We start from the raw sequence: 16339 nt of genomic DNA, 5'->3' as shown, positions 1-16339 counted from the left end.
AACTTCACAAATGGGGGCCAGGAGCAAAGAGAAATAGATGGGAAAAGATCGGCGGTGTAGTCATAAGACACACCGAAGGAGTCTGAGTAAATTTCACATAATGTGCAGAGCTGCTGAATACAGCTGGCACCTCAGGATTTATCACAGACATTTTTATATGACAAAACCACTATAGTAAACCTGTCTGTCACTGGGAAGGATTAACTTAAGGGCAGTACAGACTAGGATGTGAGGTGCCCAAAGGCAAAGGAAGGACAACGCTTCTGTATCTCTAACATAGGAGGCAAGGGGGTTCTTGAAGATACAAGGATACAACATGTTCCACCAATGGAAGTTCTCTTACAGCTCACAGCTTATAAGGGGAGATGATGAGAGTTGGGGTTCAATAATGCTTGGAGAGCTACATAGAGCCTACTGCTTTATTGTGATCTATCAACGCTAAAATCTCTTGTCATCCATATTCCTGTTTAAAGGTCAATATATCCTCACCTCCCAAACAATACTGGGATATGCAATTTACAGCACTGAGAATTCTCTATTCGGGTTTGTTTGGTTCCCCTCGCTGATCTATGGCTCCCTGGAAAGGCTGACTTGCCATTAGGCACAGCAAAGCCATCATCTCAGGCAGCAGATGCTGGGAGGTGGTAGCACAATTTGCTCTGCACCCCATGACCTAGGATGCTGCCTCCAGGTATGAGGCCACAAGGCTTTCTTAAGGCCAGTCTTGAAGAAAGATTCAATTACCAGACCAATCGGCTTTTTGTACAGGAACTGAGAGAAGTCACCACTTTGTTCTTTACCTCACACAGCAAAATCTAAGCTCCTGAGGACCCAGCCACTCTGCAGGACCCACCTGGAGCAGCCTGAGAGGGCAAGAGGCAGCTCATGTGAGAAGGGAAGGGTGCCTGATGCTAAACTTGTTGAGTTTTAATGTAACCCACACCTCTTCACATTACACAGGCATTACACGATAGTAACAATAAAACATGAACCTCACTGAGAAAAGGACACATGATCTGCCACTGAAATATAGGGAAATGTGGCTATACAGCACGTGAACTACAAAGCTAGTCAGCAGTGGCAGTATAATAACATCTCAAGCTAGACCAAAAACAAGATTTGGCAGTAGTCTAACAGAGTGGTAAGGCTTGTTCCAAGCAAAACAACCATTCTCTGTGTCATTGCTGTTTTTAAAAGACAACTGTACTAGTTCATGAGGGTGAGGGAAGAACAGATTGTTGGGTGATATAGACCTATATTGGACCCATCAAAATGCTACACAACTGGGCAGGGCTTTTGCATTTCCCAGGTCTCTTAATCAGATGAAGGTTTTAAGTCTACAGTGTTCCAACATCAGGGTTTGCCACTGAGTGCAGAATCAACTCAGAAATAGACTCAATCACGGCTCTAGCAAAATAAAATTTAAAAACCCCTGTCCGATACATGTGGTTGTAAATGCTTGCTAGTAACATTCACATGCTACTTTTTTACATGTTCCCATTAAAAATATGTAGGGACTCCTATGATATCTTCCTTGAAAGAGATAACAAAGTATGGGGAAATGGCAATTGTTTATTTAGTATGCATTTAGTTCACTTGACTGCTCCTCAGGAAGCTCAGAGAAGCTTGCACTGAGCTTTCAGGCCGTTTCCTATCCAGGCACATGCCAGAATGACTTAATTTTAACAACCCAACAGCACCGTGTGCCCCAAGGCACAGCCCATTATGTGGACTTCACGAAATAAAAGTTCAACTGCAAAGCAAGATATGTAAAATAAAGGTCTCTCTGTTCAATTGAAGTCAAGGACAACGTTCTTGCTGAGTGACAAAATTTGGCCATAGGAAATCTTGCAGCACGAGGTGACCCTTTGTTTGTTTGTTTGACTCTGAAACGTACCTGATGATGGGATTTAAGCTGACCCAAAGGCACTGATGTCACAGATGACCATGAGGTAACGCCAGGGGCATCCAAATAAGAATCCAACGCAAATGGTGCCAGGCATTTCAAAAGATTAGCTATGCCCACTCAGCCCTACAAGATACCAGCTACATTAGGAGGGGGCAAGAGGCATCCTCAGGATGATAAATAACGCTATGCCAATAGAGAAGGATGGAAAGAACCCTGTATACTAACTTCCTTGGCTTTCAACCCATCCAATATGATGCAAAAGGCCCCCTACTGGATATATCAGGGCTATTCTTACTGGCACTTTAGGACTAAGATTTCGGCCTTTCCAGATTTCTTCTTCTATTTCTTCTTCTTTTTGAGGACATGACCAGACAGGCTGATTGTTCAGCACTGATTCATATTCCCTGTATAGCTGCAGATCAAACTGGTTGCGAGATTCACATCTCCATGCTCCTTTTAGCACAGGATGTTGTGCTTCCACTATCCGTACAGTGGATGATATTAACAAATTAACAATTTTCTTCTAGCTCACCATACCATTCTCCTCCTCTACCAATATCACCACATTCTTCTCCTCTCTTTACACCCCCTTTTGTACCTTGTTCTCATCCACCCACTGCATGGCATGGTGGAAAACTGAATATAAACGGCAGGTTTTGGAGACACAGATTTTTTTTAAAAAAAGATGTTAATATATGCCACATTTCTGTTGAAGACAACTGCTGATTCAATATCCTTACCAGTCGATATACAGTGGTGCCTCGCTTAGCGAGTGCTTCGCTATGCGATGAATTCGCATAGCGAGGGGGTCTGGGCCATCGCTGGAGCGTTCGCTCAGCGATGGCCCCTATAGCGTTTTTTCGCTTTGCGATGATCGCTAAGCAATTCGCTTAGCGATTTTCGCAGAACGAAGCGGGGAGAACAGCTGATCAGCGGTTCCAAAATGGCCGCCGGAAGGTCCGCGCCGCATTTTCGCGCCCTGCCCTCGCTTACCGAGGGCGCGAAAATGGCGGCGCTATGGAAAAACATTGCTTAACGGTGAGTTTTAAAGCCATAGGAACGCACTGAACGAAGTTCAATGCGTTTCTATGGCTTTTTTATTCCCGTTTAGCGATGTTTTCGCATAGCGAAGGTTAATCCGGAACGGATTAACCTCGCTATGCGAGGCACCACTGTACCATGTTTCCCCGAAAATATGACAGGGTCTTATACTGTATTAATTTCTGCTCCAAAAACTGCATTAAGACTTATTTTCTGGGGATGTTTTTTTTTTCATGTACAGTGGGGTCTCTACTTAAGAACTTAATCCGTATTGGAAGGTGGTTCTCAAGTTGAAAAGTTCTTATGTTGAATCTGCATTTCCCATAGGAATGCATTGAAAACCATTTAATCCGTATCTGCTCTTTTCCGTCCATAGAAACTACAATGGAACCTCTACTTAAGAACTTAATCCATTTTGGAATGGTGTTCTTAAGTTGAAACGTTCTTAAGTTGAAGCAAAATTTCCCATAGGAATGGACTGAAAACCAATTAATCCGTTCTGGCTGTTTTTTTTTGTTTGTTTGTGTTTTTTTGTTATGTAGAGGTGCGTTCGTACATTGCTGGTTCGTACAAAGCTGGTTCGTACAAAGCTGGTTAATATGTACTCTACCACTAGGGGGAGAATTTTTTTTAACCTAAGATGACCTAAGGTTAAAAAAAGAGCAGGAAAGGTTTTTTTTCCTGTTCTTATCTTGGATTTCTGTTCTCGTGTAGAAGCAAAATTTAGCAAATGGAGCTGTTCTTAAGTTGGATTGTTCTTAAGTAGGGATGTTCTTAAGTAGAGACCCCACTGTGCAACAATCTACATTTATTCAAATACAGTCATGTCATCTTCTTCTGGTTGCTACACAATGGTGGAGGGCGGGGTTTCACTTAACTGGGTCTTATTTTGGGGGTAGGGCTTATATGACGAGCATCCTGAAAAATCCTACTAGGGCTTATTTTCAGGTTAAGTCTTATTTTCAGGAAAACAGGATAGTACTAAAATGGTTTAGCAGTATATAGGTTACAATGAGTTCAAAACATGAACTAAGAGCAATCATATCAGTTAATACCAGTTTTTAGAGACAGGGATTTACCAGATTTTTTTTTGTTTTTGTTTGTTTGTTTGTTTTTGGTGGTACATACATTTCATGCTCCCACTGCATACAGCTCTTGAGTCAGTTATGTTTGGAACAACGGGTGGGAAGTGTGTAGGGCTGAAGCGGTTCGGCCATGTTACAGTACAGCACAAAACGTAAGTTAGGAAGGAAACTCTCACTACTTGAAGTGGCAATTTGTTAAAATGTGGTTTCCCATCCCCCCTTTTTCGGTTGTACATATATTTCCTACTTCCATCCTGTATAGCTTTTGATTCAAGCCCTTTTAAAACTCACAGTCAAAATAGTGCTGTTAGGGTTTACCAGTATATCAGTATAGCAAAAAACTTGTTAAAACTGTCAACCGATGTAGCACTAGCATTACTGTAAATTCTTTTTAAATAAAAACAATGTTTGAACATGATACAAACACCAGTGTTGCAGAACGAATGAAAAATCATTAAGAAAATACAGTTCTAAACCACCACCCCCCAAGCAAGGAAATGGAGCAGCAATAACAACATAAAAGGACCATTGGGTACGAATGCAATGTGCCAGATATGTACTCATATAAAAGCTTTGAATCTATTTGGAAGTAGCAATAATGTTGTCTGATCACCTAGGAAAATATGAAAATGATCAGAGAGGAACATGGAGCAAACAACAGGATTAATGCCTATATGATTACCTGAAGTGCGCTTTTACACACTGATTTGGGGTATGAGTTCCAAATGGTTTTCCGTAAATTGGTGCTTCTGTTACAAGGTTGTTGCATTTTCTCAAAATACAAACAGCAATATTTTACCACTAGAAAATTATTATCCATTGCCATGCCAGCTGTCAGGCACATTCTGATTGTGAATTATATGTGGAATATAGTTGTGAAATTGCCACAGGAAACTACTAGATGGTGCTTGTGACATCACTAGAAAAGAGACGTAATTCCTCTTTCCCCAATATTATTTTAAAACCATGGGGCAGGTGTCAGCTCCCTCCAGCATGGCCAACAGCCAGGGATGATCATAGCTGGGAGTCCAACGGCATCAAAAGGGCCACCTTCCAGAAAGCATATAATGGACAGGTGATTTTGCTGTGCGGGAACCAAGTATATGGTGCCCAACAATGGAAGGAGAGCAAAATAGAAATATACTAAGCAGAGATCAGAAGATCTACATTTTGGAACTATAACTTCCAAAATTGTTCAGTAACTCCAGGATCTTCTGGGAAGTAACTTTTCCCATCTCTGATCCTAAACACAGCCACTTCAAATGTTTGTTTTTTAGAGGTAAGGTCTCTTATCTCTGAGGCATGGAGACCTACCTGTAAGTCATTTTTTAAAAATTCCAGCCCCAACTAAAAATATTTCTTCATATTGTTTAAAGGAAATGTTCTGCTTTGAGGATTAGATCCTTCCTCTTCTCCAGTGTTAGCCCCCTACCCACACACACACACACACACTTTTAAAAGTACTGAAAAGTTACACAGTAACCATGCCTTGAAACAAGGCTTCTATACTTTCCCTCCCATATAATGGGAGGTCCTGGCTGGCTCCATGTGAGTGTTAAGCATAGTATCCAGAGTAAGGCACAAATGCTGTTAACTTTACAAAGAAGCCTTTTGTTGCAGTTTGCATCTCAGTGCTGGGAGGCTGTAGAAAGGACAGAACAGCAGAGAGAACAGCAGTCTATGCATTATTAACTTTCTCTAGTAGATAATTTCAGGGGTGCTTTGAAGATTTTCCAGCAGGTCCTTACGGTGGAGAATTCCAAAAAGCTTATAGGACCAACTGTGCAACTTATCATTACACTCCAGGTATCAAAAAGGGTGAAAGGGAGCCTGGCTTATATATATTACATACAATATGATAAGCTGGAGGTTCCCAGCTCCCTGTTCTGGACAAAGGCTTGCATCAGGAACACACCAATTGCCTGATGTTGGAGGTCTGGTAAGTACTGGATTAGAAGACTACGGGGGAACAGCAATCTCCAGGTAGGGCTAGGAAAGAACCCTCCATGAAATCCCAGAAAGCCACTGCAGTTGGAGTCGGTATTGGTGGGCTAGAAGAACTAAGGGTCTAATTCTGTCGAAGGCACCTTCCCACACTGCTATGAAGGCTCAGGTGTCACAGGCTCTGCTGCGTTTTCTAGCCCTGAGATTTCAAGCTTCTGGGATTCAGTTTCTATGCTGTGAGATGATGAAGGTAAACTGCACAGTGTTCATTACACTATGCAATTTACCTTCATCATCCGATAAGGGTATAGGAGAGCCAGAAGGAGGATGAGCTTACATACCCCTCCTCTTTCCGGCTCTCTTATGCCCTTACCAGGATGCAAAGTGCCACAACCCACAGGGTAGTCACATGAGTAAAGCTATGCAAAGATACGTCCATTTAGGCTGAAAGGAGGCGACTTGCAGTGGCACCTGCCATAGCCTGTCATTAGCTGCTGTGCAGGATGCCCACTGTGCAATGGCACGTGTAGGAGCCGTCTTCTGTGGAGGTGATGTCTTCTCTGAGTATGATTTACACATGCGCATCTCGCTGAATCCACAGTGACTCAGACAGCAAGCCATTTTGAGTTAACTTTCAATGCCTGTCTGAGTGTACAAGAAGTGCTGGATAGCAGGCATCTGGCTGCAGAGCTAGAGGCTAGGAGTTCAATTCCCCACGGTGCCTCCTTGACAGGGCCTGGACTTGATGATCCATAATCTGCAGATTAACTGAGAAAAGCTATAGGGGTGCCAGGACTACAGCTTTCCTGGAACCCATATATGGAATCTCCACTCCTAGACACGGATGTCTGTGAAGGTATAGGATAGGAAAGGGTGTATTATTGTTAATTACACAACAGATAAGTCAGCACCATCAGTTTGTGGTCCAGGGTGCTTCCCTTTATTAAGACTAAATGCCTACCAATGCTACTTGAGCCTAGGAAGTACTTCATCTGCATCTCAGTGGGGCACCTGTCCCCCTTTTCTAATTCCACTGTTTTCCATGGGAGTAACTTCAAGTTTTAGAGGAGACAACACTTTTCCCATTGCCAACATCTTCGTTCTTGTTTTGCCACCCCTCTGTTGAAAATTATGACATTGAACAAGATGGGATCACTTTATCTTGCCAGCAGTTCCACTCTGCTAGCCCACAGATGGTCCTCACATACATCAGGGTGGGAAAACCTGTTTTAGATAGCAAGATAGCAGAGCAGGGGAAATAGATAAAGACAAAAAATTGTGTCTGAAAGATACAGCACAGCTTTTTAGTGTGTTGATCCTAGGGACCTTCAAAAGGGGGAGATTTGGATTCTGTATCAGGGAGCACAATGTCTTGGCTTGTCCACTGCATCCATTCTGCCTATTTTAGAGGAAGGATCTGTTGTTGTTGTTGTTTACTCATTAAGTCATGTCCGACTCTTTATGACCCTATGGACAAAAGCATGACAGAGCCTCCTGTCTTCCACTGCCTCCCGGAGTTTGGTCAAATTCATGTTGGTTACATTGCTGACACTGTCCAACCATCTCGTCCTCTGTCGTCCCCTTCTCCTCTTGCCTTCACACTTTCCCAACATCAGGGTCTTTTCCAGGGAGCCTTCTCTTCTCATGAGATGGCCAAAGTACTGGAGCCTCAGCTTCAGGATCTGTCCTTCCAGTGAGCACACAGGGTTGATTTCCTTCCGAATGGATGGGCTTGCTTTCCTTGCAGTCCAGGGGACTCTCAAGAGTCTCCTCCAGCACCACAATTCAAAAGCTTCAATTCTTTGGCGATCAGCCTTCTTTACGGTCCATCACTCACTTCCATAAATCACTACTGGAAAAACCATAGCTTTGACTATGCGGACCTTTGTCAGCAAGGTGATTTTTTTTTTTATGTTGAGCTTCAGACCATTTTTTGCACTCTCCTCTTTCACCCTCATTAAGAGATTCTTTAATTCCTCCTCACTTTTTGCCATCAGAGTGGTATCATCTGCATATCTGAGGTTGTTGATATTTCTTCCAGCAATCTTAATTCCAGCTTGGGATTCCTCCAGTCCAGCCTTCCGCATGATGTATTCTGCATATAAGTTAAATAAGCCGGGGGACAATATACAGCCTTGTCGTACTCCTTTCCCAATTTTGAACCAATCAGTTGTTCCATATCCAGTTCTAACTGTTGCTTCCTGTCCCACATATAGGTTTCTCAGGAGAGATAATGTGGTCAGGCACTCCCATTTCTTTAAGAACTTGCCATAGTTTGTTGCAGTCCACATAGTGAAAGGCTTCTGCGTAGTCAATGAAGCAGAAGTAAATGTTTTTCTGGAACTCTGGCTTTCTCTATAATCCAACACATTAGCAATTTGGTCTCTAGTTCCTCTGCCCCTTCGAAATCCATCTTGTACTTCTGGGACTTCTCGGTCCACATACTGCTGAAGCCTCCTCTTTAGGATTTTGAGCCTAACCTTGCTAGCGTGTGAAATGTGTGCAATTGTACATTAATTGGAGCATTCTTTGGCACTGCCCTTCTTTGGGATTGGGATGTAGACTGATTTTTTCCAATCCTTTGGCCATTGTTGAGTTTTTTAAACTTGCTGGCATATTGAATGTAGCACCTTAACAGCCTCATCTTTTAAGATTTTAAATAGTTCAACTGGAATTTCATCACCTCCACTGGCCTTGTTGTTAGCCATGCCTTCTAAGGCCTACTTGACTTCACTCTCCAGGATGTCTGGCTCAAGGTCAGCAACCATACTATCTGGGTGGTCCGGGACATCCTGATCTTTCTGGTATAATTTCTCTGTGTATTCTTGCCACCTCCTCTTGATGTGTTCTGCTTCTGTGAGGGCCCTACCATTTTTGTCCTTTATCATGTCCATCTTTGCACGAAATATTCCTTTAATAGCTCCAATTTTCTTGAACAGATCTGTGGTTATTCCCTTTCTATTATTTTCCTCTATTTCTTTGCACCGTTCATTTAAGAAGGCCCTCTTGTCTCTCCTTGCTATTCTTTGGAAGTCTGCATTCCATTTTCCGTAACTTTCCCTATCTCCCTTGCATTTTGTTTCCCTTCTTTTCTCTGCTGTTTGTAAGGCCTCATTGGAGAGCCACTTTGCTTTCTTGCATTTCCTTTTCTTTGGGGTGGTTTTTATTGCTGCCTCCTATACAATGTTACGAGCCTCCATCCATAGTTCTTCAGGCATTCTGTCCACCAAATCTAGTTGCTTAAATCTGTTCTTCACTTCCACTGTGTTTTCTTAAGGGATTTGGTTTAGATTATAGACTAGTCCAATGGTTTTTCCTACTTTCTTCAGTTAAAGCTTGAGTTTTGCTATAAGAAGGATCTATTACATGTTTTATTTCAATGGTTTCATAGGCCAATAAGCATTCCCAGACACTGAAGTCCTGTTGCACACGGTTCTTCTTTCGGACACTCCTGTACTTCCATGTAGCATGTGCTGCTAGTGAGATCCACATATGTGTCCCCAGCTTTAGGTAAGATACAGGAGGGAGAGAATTTTGGCCCTCCAGTGCTCCAAATATTGTTGAACTGACGCTCTTATCAGTCCTTGCCAGCATAGCCAAAGATGAAAGAAGAATGTAACAGCATTTGTAAAGAGCCACTACTTCTCCTCCCCATGCTAAGATTTCCTGTTCCAATCAGGGCACTGTGTTTATAACAAACGTACTTGCCTGCCTTTGCAGGGCTTTCTGCTGCTCAGATGCAGCCTTCCAGTTTCCAGAAATGCAGGATATGTGAAGACACCCAGCCTTCCCAGCGGGGAATCCCATAATCAGCTATAGGAAAGGGGCTGAGAGCAGCAAAGAATACAGTATTTATTTATTTATTTATTTATTTATTTATTTATTTATTTTATTTCTATCCCGCCTATCTGATCATATTAGACCACTCTAGGCGGCTTACAGTAAAAAACAACAATATAATTTTAAAACTTTACAGCAGAAGCGTAAATGAAAATAAAAAACAGAATAAGAGAAAGATCGTCAAGGGTTTTCTGTTGGGAAGGCCTGCCTATACATCAATGTTTTTAGTTGTTTCTTAAAAATGCCCAGCGAGGGAGCCGCGCGAATCTCAGGGGGCAAATTGTTCCAAAGGCGAGGAGCCACCGCCGAGAAGGCCCGGTTTCTGGTCTTTTCCTTTCGGGCCTCTCTCGGCATTAGGCTCCTCAGCCTTATCTCCTGGCTCGCGCGAGTGACACGGGTAGATCTTGGTGGGAGAAGGCGTTCCGCCAAGTATCGAGGTCCTAAACCGTTTAGGGCTTTATAAGTAAGCGTTAACACTTTGAAATCAATGCGGAATCGGATGGGCAGCCAATGCAATGCGGCCAGAGTGGGGGAGATATGTTGGTATCTTCTCAGCCCACTGAGTAGTCTGGCCGCCGCATTCTGCACCACCTGAAGTTTCCGCAGCAATCTCAAAGGTAGCCCCACGTAGAGCGCATTACAGTGGTCTAATCTCGAGACTACAAGCGCATGCACCAGAGTGGTGAGAGACCCCACATCAAGGTAGGGCCGCAGCTGGGCTATCCGCCTGAGATGGAAAAAAGCGGAACGGACCACGGACGCCACCTGGGTCTCCATGGTGAGCGCCGGGTCAAGATGGACACCCAAGCTACGGACCCCATCCCTGGCGGGCAGGGTCACCCCCCCGAAAATGAGGGAGTTTCCCATGTCCCCAGGTGTGGGGGCGCCCACCCTCAGTACCTCCGTCTTGTCCGGGTTCAGCCTCAGCCCGTTCTCCTGCATCCATTCCTGTACAGCCTCCAGGCAACGCCGAAGGGACAGAACGGCATCTCCTGCAGTTGGAAAAAAGGAGATGTAGAGCTGTGTGTCATCCGCATATTGATGGCACTGCGCTCCACACCTCCTGATGACCCCTCCCAGCGGCCTCATGTAGATATTAAACAGCATTGGGGAGATGATCGACCCCTGAGGGACCCCACAATTAAGGCACCACGGGGCCGAAACATTCTCCCCAAGCTGTACTCTCTGGGGACGGTCCTCCAAGAAGGAACGGAGCCAAGCAAAAGCCCGGCCACCTATCCCCAACTCGGCGAGCCTCCCCAGGAGGATACCATGGTCAATGGTATCAAAGGCCGCTGAGATATCGAGGAGGACCAACAGAGACACTTTGCCCCTGTCGGCCTCCCTCAATAAGTCATCACACAGGGCGACCAATGCCGTTTCTGTCCCATGGCGCGGCCTGAAGCCCGACTGGAATGGATCCAGGGCATCTGTTTCATCCAGGAACGCCTGGAGCTGATCGGCCACCACCCTCTCGACTACCTTGCTTAAGAAAGAAACATTGGCGACGGGCCTATAGTTGCCAATTTCGTCCGCCGCCAAACTAGGTTTCTTTCTTATGGGCCTAATGAGTGTTTCCTTGAGGGCAGAGGGAAATCTACCCTCAAGGAAAGACCCATTAATTATTACAGTAGCCCATTCCGTTGTTGAGGGCCTGGCTGCCTTGATTAGCCAGGCCGGGCAGGGGTCCAAAGAGGAGGTGGTGGCACGACAGCGATCAAGCGTCCTGGCCACAGTGTCGGGCGATACGGGCTGAAATGAGTCAAAAGACACCGGGCAAGACGGAGCGCTGGACATCTCAACTCGACTCACTGTATTCAAAAAAGGAGCGAGATCCCGGCGGATGGCCTCCACTTTGGATTTAAAAAATGCTGCAAATTGGTCCGGGGTAAGACTAGGGGGAGGCCTATCTCCCGGGCCAACTCCGGATAGGTCACGTACTATACGGAATAGTTCCGCCTGCTGGTTAGATGCCTCACTTATCCGGTTAGCGAGGTAAGTTCTACTGGCAGCCTTTACCTTGGACTGGTAAAGGTTAGTTGCGACCTTAACAGCTATACGATTGAAAACCGTCGGGTCCTTTCTCCATTTGCGCTCCAGCCGTCTCCTGACCCGCTTCGACACCCGAAGATCCTGGTTAAACCAGGGCGCCGGGCGATCTCTGCGGTGGAGAGGGCGTTTAGGTGCGATCATGTCAACGGCACTAGCCGCGGCGGTGAGCCAGCCGTCAACCAGGGCCTCGACAGGAGCGCCAGCCAGGTCAGCCGTAACCCCTCTCATGGCATTCTGGAATCCAGTCGGATCCAGTAGCCTTCGAGGGCGGACCATGACAATAGATCCCTGCTCCCTGCGAGGGGGGAGGGCCATCTTGAGGAAGCATTTTATTAGGTGGTGATCCGACCATGACAAGGGGACCGACTCAAGGTCAGTCACCATCGGTCCACTCTCACTCCCATTGGTGGAAAAAACCAAATCTAATGTATGGCCGCCCACGTGCGTAGGGCCGTTGACATGTTGGGACATATTCAAGAAGGCCATGGTCTCCAAGAACTCAAGAGCTGGTCCAGCGGGCTCTGCCCCCACATGCACGTTGAAATCCCCCAAGACCAACAATCTCGGGGAGCCCAACAGTGCCGCGGAGACAAAGTCCACCAGCTCCGGTAGGGAAATGGCTGGGTCGCGGGGAGCACGGTAACCCAGCAAGATCCCAATACCGTCCCTGGCCCCGATCCACACGTGGAGAGCCTCAAGACCTGGTTTTACCACCGAGGAGCGCCTAATTACTTCCAGGTTGGATTTATAAACGATGGCGACTCCCCCCCCCGACCCTCTAGTCTGCCCTGGTGCTGGACAGCATAACCGGGCGGGCAGATGAGAGCTAGAGGGGGACCCCCCTCTCCGCCAATCCATGTTTCGGTTATGCAGGCCAGGTCTGCATCTTCCTCCAGAATAAGATCATAAATTAGCTGGGTTTTGTTAGATACAGACCTGGCGTTCAACAACACCAGGCGTAGAGTAGAGGGTTGGCTGGTCTGACTACCTCGGCACTGGAGGTTGGTCTCCATCTCAGAACAAGGAACAGCCTTTAAACATCTGTCCCTTGTTCTTCTAACACGAGTAGGGAAGGAGCCAACGCCATATCGCCCTCTACCCGTGATGACAGAGATGTTTTGTGGCCCCCCGCTGGGAAGGCAGGCCCTCCAATCCATGACGAGAAGGAAAAGTAGAAAGAAGAATAAAAAAAAAAGAACTAATAACTTAATATAATTAAAAGGAAAAAAGAAAAGTATGTAATTGCTAGTTGCTGCTGTCAGAGTCCTCACAATAAACCATCTCTTACTCGGGCTAATCTTCTATGATCTGATTTCCTTTAACAGTCCCCACGGGGACATGCTGGGGCAGGTACACATGGCCTTTGAAGTATCACAGACCTGAGCAGTTGAGAAGTGAGGACGCTTGTCCACTACCAATGTCTCCAGACAGTGTGACTGGCACAAGGGTGGGGGTTGATTCCTCTTGGAAGCTTGCCAGATACTGCCCTAGCAAAAGCTAAAATCCTTCCTTGGCAAAGACTGTTACCATACTGACCACCCAGCAGCCAGGCGACAGCTGACGATTTCACACCTACTCCGTCTGCTGGACCGATGTGACCTGAGACTTTGTAAGCAAGCACCATGTCAACATGGGGACCTTGCCGGCATGTGTCCCTTAGACCAACTGAACACCTGCCAAGAGCACACCTGCCTTAAAGGAGATGCACAGCCCAGAACAGCCGGAGTCAGTGAACAAAACCAGTGCATTGTTTCTTCCCTTCTTGCACAGTGGCTCTTGCTCACGAAAGTAGAGTGGATCTGGAGAAATGGTGCACGGAACAAAATGCAATGCTAATAGCATCTAACAAACAAATGTTTTCTTAAGTGCACATCCGTTCCAACTGGCCCGAGGGAAGATGGGCTTAAGTCCTCACTCCTAAGTCCATGCCTGCTCTAATAGCACTGATCATCAGCCCACTGACCCCAATTCCAGCTAGTGCAACAACATCCCATTCTTGGATGTATACCTTAACATGGTGAAGTGGTCTGAGTGTGTCAGCGTCGCCGAGAACAATGCTGTCAGGAGTCTAGTCTCCCATTATGAACCTGGACCCCCTGAAGGGTCACCCAAGTCCGAATGGTCACAGCTGAGCCACCAGATGAAGAGGTATCCACCCTCTTCAGGAGTAACAACCACATCAGAAGAGAATGGAAAGTTCCAGTGGTGATGGGGGCAGAGAAACATTTGGAGGGCAGCTACTGTGCAGCAGCAGTTCCTGGTGGAGGATCTTTCACAGGCAACAGTGTTGACACTCAAGCTAGCTTTGGTTAGTACTGCAGAGAAGAATGCAAAAAGATGAAATTGAAAGATTTTGTGCATCCTGGAGGAATTTGGTCACACACCCAAAACAAGGCATGCTTCTAATCAGAGGGAACTGGAACACTAAAGCAGGAAATGAAACAGAACCAAATGACTTGGAAAATTTGGTCTACAGGTATGAAATGAAACAGAGGAGTTCTGTGAAGTCAACAATCTGTTTATTACAAATACATGCTTCAAGCAACCAAGCAGACAACTGTACACATGGACATCACCTGATGGCCAATACAGAAATCAAATAGACTGCATAACTGAAAGCAGGAGATACAGAAGCTGTATGCTCTCTACCAAAACAAGACCAGGAGCAGATTGCACCAAGAAATCAGAAGACTAAGACTCTGATGGGCAGCAAGGAAGTAATTAGAAAAGATAATCAAGTGTGAAGATGTGTCTCTGGAGACAAAGGTCAGGGTCATCCACACTACTGTATTTACTATGTACAGATGTGAAAGCTGGACAGTGAAGAAAGCTGACAGGAAGAAAATTGATTCATTTGAAATATGGTGCTGGAGGAGAACTTTATGGACCTCCAGAAAGAGAAACAAGTAACTCCTAGATCAAATCAAGCCTGAACTTTCTCTGGAGGCAAAATTGGCAAAAACTGAAGCTGTTCTGCTTTGGGCACATCATGAAAAGGAAAGATCACTGGAAAAGACAATAATTGAAATAAATAAAGAATGGGAGAAGTTGGAGGTAGCAAGAAAAGAAGAAGATAGGAGATGCATTGAATCGATCAAGGAAGACACAGGCTTCAGTTTACAAGAGCTGAGCAGGGCTCTTGAGGACAGGACATTTTGGAGACAGTCTCATTCATGGGATCATCATCAGTCAGAGGTGACTTGATGGCACATAACAACAACAAAAACAACAACAAGATGTGTTGCTGTGCTTCCCACCATCCATTAAAAGATGGAATATAGAGAATATTAGCACAATGCCTTTGGAGCACTGGCAACAGGAACCTACCATCTGGACGCATTCTGGGTTGGACACAGGCTAATGAGGTCATGTTAATTAACTAATAATAATAACAACAACAACAACAACAACAACAACAATAATAATAATAATAATAATAATAACAACAACAACAACAATAACAAGAAGAAGAAGAAGAAGAATGATGCATCAAAATAGAGATCGATGGGCCACATGAGACAAGTAGATGTGTGATGGAATAAAGAAACACATCAATGGTGACCTTGGATTGGAAGAAGGGGTAAAGAAATATCACAAACCAGATGGATTAGTCTAGTGCAAAACAGAAATTTGTGGACCCCCAAAAGCTGGCAAGATGTACTTTCAAGATATGCTTGAAAGTGAATAGCTAAGGCCTGGTAAAAGATCAGAAGTCAGTGGAACCTTCCGGGTGGGGCTTCTGAGCCCCACATGATCCCCTTGATTAGCAAACAGCAGAATGAATCACGCACAATAAAAGGGCTGCCCCTGGTGTTGCCTCATGTGCCAGGATTTAGGGAGGGGCGCATCTACTTTTACCCCACCCTCGTCCTCTGAGCAGGGCCACCACCATTTTGTCCTGCTCTTTTACTTGCTTTCCTTTGCGTGGTCTAGGGCTGCCACAGCCGCCTTCTTGCAGATGGGCAAGGGGCAGGGGCCGGTAAGGCACCACCTTCCCTTTTGAGGTGAACCAGGTGGGATGCAGGCATCTCTGCCTCTGGTGCAGCATCCTCTTTTTCCAGTCAAGATGAGGGAAATACGAGGCACTGCTATTACCTGCCCTGCTCTCTGACTCCTTCGGCATCATTCACAGTACTTTACCACTCACAAAGTTTGGAATATTGCGTACAAAGAAAAAGGAGTATGAACTGGGAGAAACCAGGGCATCCAGAGTCATACATCTTCTTTTCTCCTTTTTCTCGGGGGGGGGGGGAGCCAGGGTAGGGGAACCTATGGCATGCCTTCTCCTCTGCCTCCTCTTGGGCAGGGAGGGTGGTGGCAGGTGACAATGTGCCTTCCTCTACCCCAGGAGGGGTTGCCACTGTGGCCAGAATGGACAGTCTCTGCTTCACACCTCAAGCAATGGGGGAGCTCAGGCCACTTTTACATAAGAAGAAAATAAAACTGCTTGTTTGCTTGGCTTAGGTTT

At 45.5% G+C, this 16339-nt stretch overlaps 1 protein-coding gene across 2 annotated transcripts in view; it reads right to left on the bottom strand.

The window, feature by feature from the left end:
- Positions 1 to 16339, bottom strand: part of SNCB (synuclein beta) — a 30427-nt gene that overhangs the window by 4645 nt on the left and 9443 nt on the right. The window lies entirely within an intron of this gene.

The sequence above is a fragment of the Pogona vitticeps genome, chromosome 2, assembly GCF_051106095.1.
Source record: "Pogona vitticeps strain Pit_001003342236 chromosome 2, PviZW2.1, whole genome shotgun sequence".
In the NCBI taxonomy this organism is placed as follows: domain Eukaryota; kingdom Metazoa; phylum Chordata; class Lepidosauria; order Squamata; family Agamidae; genus Pogona; species Pogona vitticeps.
The sequence above is the reverse complement of the archived record's forward strand: the minus strand, read 5'-3'. Positions and strand labels throughout refer to the sequence as shown.